We start from the raw sequence: 8,646 nt of genomic DNA, 5'->3' as shown, positions 1-8,646 counted from the left end.
AAAGTCAGCGTTGGAAACATCACATGTTGGTGATGTTCTTACCAATTGGTATTTCCCCTCCCTTGTTGGGGCGTATGATTACCTTTTGACCTTTAGGGGGTTGTGAGGCCCTGTCAAGCATCAACGTCTTCTACCGCTTGAGCCAACCTTCCTCAATAATTAGGTGTTCCCACGATCATTCCGCCTTCACTTCCCGTAGTCAGGGCACTTCGCGAAGAAGCACTAATCAATGCTCAACTCATCTCATTCCTTGTATTTCGCTCAAATTGAGAAAGCGGTTCATTTCACTTGATGATTTCACAACCCTCATAAGGATGGGAAAGGGATAATCATGAAAAGGAACGGTTCATTAGGGCGGGGAGAGTGTGCAGATAGAGGCCTTGCATTCGATGTTGCACCAACACCAATCCAACCCGTAAGTGATCATTACCCGTATAACCAGAAGCAATATGCAAGTTGGAGATGTTAGGAGTGACATGATGGGTAGCGGTTGTATCAGGGAACATGTCAGTCACGGCAGTGGGGGGGTGTTGGTAGAATCCTAGCCATATTGGCATTTGGTGAAGAAGCATTGCCATTAGAGTTGGAGTACCGATAAAAGCAACGACTGGCTATATGATTGTATTTGTTACATATCTGACAACATTCCTTCTTGCGTTGCTTTGAACTAGAGCCACGTGAATGTGGAGTATAGCTGGCATTTGGTGTGGTAGTTGAATAAGCCATATTAGGAGATCTAGAGGGTGGTGAAGCATGAGTGAGGTTCACTTCGATAGAGGCTTGTGCCGTCTTCATACGGAGCTTGTGACTCAAAAGGAGACAATGAAGATCGGGAAACTCGATGGGTTCAGACTTGGTGGCTAGAACAGACACAATATCACTATAGTCCGCACCAAGGTTACGAAACACAATGGCATTTAGTTGTTCAGTAGCCAAGGGCCGATTGGCAGCCGCAAGTTGACCGAAAATATATTTCACTTCACGAAGATAGGTGGAAATAGATTTATCACCTTTGGATGTGTTCTGCAATTGCAGGTGAAGTTGAAGGACACTCTTATGAGAGAGAGTGCCAAATGAAGTTTGTAGTGCATGCCATACTTGAGATGTAGTGTTTAGGCTGACAACATAAGGAAGGATTTCTGGGGTTAGTGAGGCAATGAGCCAGCTGAGAACAAGCTGGTCCTTGCAAACCTAGTTGGAGTAGGCTGGATTAGGCGCAGCAGTAGTAGAACCTTCAACAGTGATGATAGCCGGTGGACATGCAAGAGTACCATCCACAAATCCAAGTAAATCTTGACTGCGAAGGAGGGGATATAGCTGCATTTTCCATAGGAGAAAATTGTCACTGGTCAGCTTCAAAGTGATATGGTGATGGAAGTTGGGAGAAGAAGAAGTAGATGACAGTGGTGTATCAGAGGTAGGAGAAACAATGGAAGAAGACATTGACATGATTACACCAGGTCGTTGTGGTCAATTGATACCATGTAAAAATAAGAGAATTTGGAATAATTCCACTTGCCCAAATCATGGGCTACGTGCTGTTTTTATATTACTAATAAGGATATATGTTACAACTGTTACAATTGGATAAGAATGAATTTTAAATTTTGAATTTAAATTTGTTACAATAGATAAACATTGGAAGAATTGTAACCGTTTCCACATCTTGTTGAATGCCTAAAGTTTGAATTTTAAATTTAACTTTTGAATTCAAAAAGAAACTGAATTCTTAACACATTGTACTCATGTACTTCCTAATCATCTCGATCTCATGATTACCTTTACACCCATGTACACCTAATCATCCCTATACCCTTGTACTCCTAATCATCATCATTACATTTCATCTTTATTTAACTAGATTTCTTCACAGCTTGATAGGAATAAAGGGAGGAAGGAACAAAGTGACTAACTGAGCTAAATACATTGATTGGATTTTACTTAAACTAAGTAGATACGATTGTTTTGTTGTCATGTCTGAGGTTTACAGACCCCCTCCCCATAGAAGAGTGAGGGCCGGTTGCCTTCTCTGCTCACCACACTCTCCCATATAGCTTAGCTTGAAACTTTACATATTTTGAATTTCGGATTGAACAGAATTTAAAGTTGCATCAAGTCCAGTGAGCTGCATGGACTGGAAAAGATATGGAGCCGCATCGTTAGTATAGATCACTGTTAGCAAAAACGTGTTTAAAACTTCATTTTAAACACGTTCTCGTCTTTTACCGTGTAAAACACGTTTTCCTGTTATACTTCTCAAAGATAATTAAAAAAACTGCAAATGGCAAGCATTTCCATTCTAAGCACGTTTAAAACGCGTTTAAACACATCCTCTTTTTTGGCGTTTTTTAAGACTCAACTTGTTGAACATAATGTCTACTTAATTGACCCTATCTCTCTCTTCCAAATTCTGATCCACCTGATTTTTTCGCCGACTTGAAGTTAACTCAAATGGCCTATATTCTTATGATATCAACTTCAACTCAATTGAGATACAAACTAATGCATTTGTTGAAAACTATTTCTAAAGTGATGACTCCTAACTCAAACTGAACATATATTACTTCAAGAGTGTGTTGACTATGTTGACAACAATGAACAACATCATAGCAAACCACATTGCTCAATAAAACTTGGACATGTGTAGTATATGAATTTAGAATTGGTATTGGATGATATTCAATTATATATCATAAAACTTATAATGAGACATGAGATATATATGCATTACTGTTGGATATTATAGTTGTTTTGAACATTAGATGCATGTATTCATGTAATAATTTCTTAATTTATACGAGTATACTACCACTCAGCCACAAGATCCTTGTCTATCCACATGTCGTCATCATATGCTGTGCTATTCAATAAGTAGCGCACCCTTGCGCTACAGAGGATCCGAATCCTTGTTTAAAATCTACACGTTTAAAACTGGTACCGTTTGTTTTCTATTTTTTGCCGTTCTCTATTTTTTTGATTGTATCATTCAAAAAATTTCACTGTCTAAAACTCGAATCATCCATTTCTATTTTTTTGCTGTGCTCCTTTTTGCCAACTATGGTACAGATTCCATAACCCTCCTAGGTTTTTGTACCATCGTTTCGAACCCAATACCTTAACGGTGATTCTGGGCCCAATTTCATTTACAGTGACATTGACAGAGACGGTTCTTTTTTCACATGTGCTCTCCATCTACTTGGCTTGTGCAATTAACTGGATTGTTGTCGTATGAAATGAGGAATTCGACACCGGGAAAGCGGGAATAAGCGGTTTCGAATTTTGGCATTGGCTCCTAAAAACCATCTCTCCATTTCATATATTTTTTTTTAGAGAAACTTTGCTTTGAAATTCGAAACTTCCCTACGTAAATTTTCAATTGTTGGCCGATTCACGAGGAAAACTGGAAACCAACTTCTCGCCTGTACTTGGCAAGTTTCATCAAATTTTAAAAGTTTAATCTCGCCAAATCCTACTTTCTCCCTCCTCCATCTCTGAAATCGAAAATGAAAACATTTCGTACAGTTTCAATCTCCCCTCCAAAAATGACTCCTTCTCTCCATTACAAATACCTCTCTTCTTCACTTCTTTCCTTCCAAGTCCCAAGTCCCAAGTCCCAATCCCCATCTCTTGCTCTCTCATCTGCTCAGATCATGGAAGTCCTTTCTGAAAACAAGGAGAACATGAACATCCTTCCTTTCTCTACGACCAATCAATCAACTGCAATGGCTTCGGCTTCCCTTAATAAGAAGAGGAGAATCAGAAAGCCGCTTGAGGACATTACCCACCTTCTCTACCCATCCGTTCGAAGCTGCAATTCAGTTCTGGACCGTGATCTTCTTTTTTCCACACCTGATTTCGTCTCCACAGTAAATCCTCGTAAGAGGAGAGCAGGCGATGACGGTCTTAGCTCATTGCAAAGAACCCGTTCGGAATCTTTAAGGAAGGACTTCAGATAGCTCAAGCTCATCCACCGTCATTGCTGACTCAAATCCGATGAAAGAGTTTCTATTTCTCTTACTCTTTGGATGAAATGGGATTATAGGAGAGATTTTCTTCTTCAGTATTTAGGGATAAACTGGATACTGGATGGGTGTCCATATACTTATACATTAATAATACAATTTATTGCCCTTATTCATAGAATTCAAATTCGCAATTCAATATTTTTCCTATCTTTGTGAATCTTTGTTATTTCATTTTTATTCTCTCATCAGAGACTATCACGAAGAATTAACTAAACAGTAACGGAAGCGATTTTAGGTTTCGCCATTTCTTTATTGACTTGAAGATTTGAAAGCCAATTAGAGATTGCAGGGGAGGGGGGATTCCGTTTAGGGATTAAAATGACGCCGGAGTTCTATTTCTCTTCCTTCGATCGGACGATGACCCCTCCCTCCGCCACCGCCGCACTACGTCGCTGCCTCTGACGAACGAAAACTAACTTCGAACATGAGGGGATTTTACAGTTCTAGCCTTTCTCTTACAAAAACATTTAAATGTAAAATTACCATAATAGCCCTATGTTTTTGTTTGTGCCTTTTGTTGAATAGGGCTAGCCGCGGGAAAGTAGAGAAAGACCCTTTCCCGCGGCATCTCCCTCTTTCCTGTTCGACTTCTTAATTTTCAAACACAGTTCCAAATCCCAGGGAGTGGGAGTATGCTTCTGTTCTGCTGGGGATTCTACCTCTCCATCTCCAGCTTTTACGTAGGAGGAGGACGACGATGAGTTTGAGATGGAATTGGGCGGTTGTTAGCTCTATTTCGGAAGAAGATGCGGCCATCTGATCGAGTTTGTTAGGGATTTGAGTTGCAGACCTCTGGCTAGCTTTCCCTCACATGAATTCTTCATCTCGATCAGTTTAACTTCTACGATCACCAACATGCTACCTCCCAGGTTGGTGCCACTTTTGAATTTCGACGCCATTATCAATTTTATTAACTCTTCTTTTACTTAATTTCATTATCCATGATCTAAACTTCTTATTGCAGGTTGGTGACTATCCCATTGACAACCATGCACCGTATCGGTGCCGCCATCAGGAATTGGAAAGACTAGGATAGTTAGGTCGGTCGTTTCTGTTTATTGGAGTACTCACATGCTTTTGAAATCTATCAATTTCATATATGAAGTATTTTGAGCATATAACTACTAACTAATAAAAACTTTGCTCACCAGAATTAGAAATTTTCTTAGATATTTAACATTCAGCGAACTGGTGACCATTTCCAGTCCTCACTCCCCAGATCCCTTTCCATTTCCATCTATCTGATTTCTATTTCTTTTATTTTCCCCTACTCTTGTCGGTTGTTTCATCTGGATCAAACCTTTCAGAATGTGATCCTTATCCCTGCTCGCTTTCTGGGATTGTGTCATTTTTGAAACTTGGATGTACACAGACGAATTAAACGTGATTACCTTGATAGCAGGCGACTTATCCGAAGCTTGTATAGTGCTCTTGTTTTATTTGATTGTACTGTCATTGATTTGGATTGAATGACTCCGGAACTTTCCCTTAGGGTGCATTCCTAGTGAGTAAGCTGAGTTCTTCCCTTGATAGGACTCGGTGAACGTCTTTCAATGCTTTATTTCTTACCTTAGTTCTCCCAGCTTTATTAGATCCTTTAAGCTTAAGCTTCTCTGCTCTGAAAAAGCAGTCTTTTTTTAAGTGTATGGTCTTACAACATTGCTGTGGCTGAATATTTGACTTGATGCCACCCCCCCCCCCCCCCCGGGTCTTTTTTCTTTAGCATTTAACCACAAGGTTGGTATCTTTGGATAGACTAAATTTTCGTTGCAAATGTGGTTAAGGGTGGTGTTAGTGAACAGGTTAAGGTTTGTGTATTACATCACTGTAATTTTGTACAGGAGTTAACATGTGGCTTTCTGAAGAATACAATATGGGTGTAGGTTTCATGTTTGGTTATGCGTTTTGGTGTTTTACTGTATCACCAAATTCGTGCACTTTTGTACATGAATACTTGAATCTGATTTGTTTCTTTTGTTTTGTTTTGTTTTTTGTTTTTTTTTGTTTTGTTTTTTCGCCCCACTTTACTTTTAAATAATTTTCAACTCGAAGATGTAATACCTACTGGAGTTGAATTAGGTACAGAGGATATCAACAAATGCAAAAGATCCAGTACTCTTTTATAGGTATTGATGATTTTCCTACTGTAGAGAAAAAACAGATATATGCAATTGTGTGTGTCATTTCCTTGAAGTTTCTGACCTAAAAGGTAATATTTCTCAAGTGCCATGGATTACTAAAGTTTTATTTGTCATTGATAGCAACAACTTATTTGAATTTTCCTACCCGTTAAGCTTGGAATATTGTACTGTGGTTATTTTACTTATTAATTATGGTGGATCATCCAATCTACCGGCAACATTGGATTGATACACTGGATCCAACTATCCTGTCTGTCTGTTCAGCTATCCGGTACTAACCTGGATTCAAATCAGCAGGGGCCAATTTTAACCCTGATGTCAATCCTTCAAACTTGGTTAAATGACATACATTTTTCAATAATTACCTTGAAAAATGATTTTTCGATGTGTGTGATGGGGCTCTTTTTTAGTGGTTTGTGGTATGAATGCATATTCTACCCTTTAGGTTCTAATGCTTTCTTCTGTTAGTAGAAGTTCTTTGTGTTACGCCTAAAATTTAACATTAAAAAGGAAATTTTCAAAATTTGCATCACTAGATTACTTGAGTCTATCTTTTATCTTAGAGAAATTTACATATAAGTATAATTGTAAGCAAGGGAGTTTATATAATGACATAAAATACTAATGTACAATTGAGTTCCTTCTTTGGATTGGATACTTCACCGCTTAAATTAAGAAGTGATTAGCGAAGGTTTATTTTATATTTTTTACTGCTCTAATGTGCTAGAACACTTCAGTTTTCTTTTCTGTTTTAGTTATTATGTAATAATTTAATTTTAAACACTGTGTTGGTTTTGGCAGGGATGTTAAATTTCAATGGTATATAAACTACAGCACAGGTGATCCCTATCTCTAAATAGTAATATATTGTAACAATGCCTTAGCATGTATTGATGAAATGGCCATTCTATTCAAAATTGTGTATGGAGTTTTCGAGTCATAAATGATAAGATTTTATATTGTCCAGCTGTCAATTGAGGCAGTAGAAAATCACATGTCCGAAGTAACTGTAATTGAGGAAATTGGGACAAACTTGAGCAATGGTTGCAAGGACAATTGCATGGCATGGAATGAAGTTAGTTGTCATTGCTCATAGATTAACAATAGAGAATCTGATCATGAATCCTTCTTTAGAAATGCTTGTTTGCGGGATACAGGTAAAATGTATTAGCGAACTTGATATGAGCATTTAACATTTTATCTGCACATAGGAACATTTATAAAACTGTAGATTTTACTCTGCATGACTGCAAAGTACAGACATTTGGAAACTGACTTCATGTGTATTTCAGATGTTTCTAGATTGTTACAATATTTATATTTCATTATTATTTAACGTTAGAAATAAAAAATGGAGTTCTTAAAGCTTTATAAACCTAGATGTGCAATTTATATGAGTGGGATCGCTATTGTCCCAAGATGAATTTGAACTCAAGTTTGAAAAGAGTTATTCTGCCAGGTAATTTGACACTAAATTAACATATAATGGGGGAAAAAATTATTGTTTGCCAATATTAATTGGAAAAGAATATATATAATAACTGTCTTCCTGTCAATACCTTGCAATGGTTGTCTTATTGTGGTTATTGTGGCTGAAGGGAGTATTTGATTTTCATCCTTTTATGGCCTAAAAGAAGTATATGGGATGCAAGAAATGGGTCTTTATATATATATATATATTATTTATTTTTTGGCCTAACTCTGTTTTGACTAAACTACTGAAACAGGATTCCTGGTTCCAAACTGTGTATGTTATCTTCTTTCTAAGTACACTAAGGGGTTATAATTTAATTTTTCTTCCTGCCACTCTGAGGTATATACGTTAGTGTCAAATGTATGAAAGGTCTCAGAGAATCAACACATGAGACTAATTAGACAGTTAGAATGGGGGAAATGGAGGTAATGCTATGAATTTTTGATGAAAAAAATGACAATGAATAAATAAAATAAATAAAAGAAAGAAAGGAGTTTGTGGATATGGAAAGATATTTTGACATCTGCAATGGTGTTTTCTCTTTTTTTTTTTTTTTTTTTTTTTTATTTTATTAAATAGTTAATGTGATTCACATTTAGATGTTGATAGAATTCATTATTTCTAATAGTTATTTTTTCTTTACTCTTTGTGTATGATCTTCATCTCACAACTTCTGTTTCAAACCTCTTTAAGTTCCTTTGCACCTGAATGTATACATGCACTACAGTGCAGTGTTCTAAAAATAACCTCCCTCTAATTATATTCTTTTTTAAAAAGTCGACTATTAAAGTAAGTGGTTTATTTATTTATTTTGGGGGGCTTCTGGGGAGGAAGGCCGGGCTAAATACCTATGGAGGTCTCTTTTATACTTTACTTTTCTCTATTTTTATTTGAGATGTAGCTTTCCTAATTAAGTGCAAGTATCTCCATGATCATCCAAAATTGCTTGCAAATAAGTCCCTGTCAATTATTACATGCAACTACCCACATTGTACTGTATTCTGAA

General features: G+C 37.1%; 1 long non-coding RNA gene across 1 annotated transcript; it reads left to right on the top strand.

Moving 5' to 3' along the window:
• The first annotated feature begins 4,597 nt into the window (after window positions 1–4,597).
• LOC122080654 lies at window positions 4,598–8,115 on the top strand. Its single transcript, XR_006140858.1, has 3 exons — window positions 4,598–4,894; window positions 4,990–5,065; window positions 6,968–8,115. It is a non-coding gene; the product is annotated as an uncharacterized LOC122080654 (long non-coding RNA).
• Window positions 8,116–8,646: the final 531 nt, after the last annotated feature.

This window comes from Macadamia integrifolia, chromosome 6, assembly GCF_013358625.1.
Source record: "Macadamia integrifolia cultivar HAES 741 chromosome 6, SCU_Mint_v3, whole genome shotgun sequence".
Lineage (NCBI taxonomy): Eukaryota > Viridiplantae > Streptophyta > Magnoliopsida > Proteales > Proteaceae > Macadamia > Macadamia integrifolia.
This window is presented reverse-complemented; position numbering and strand designations above follow the sequence as displayed.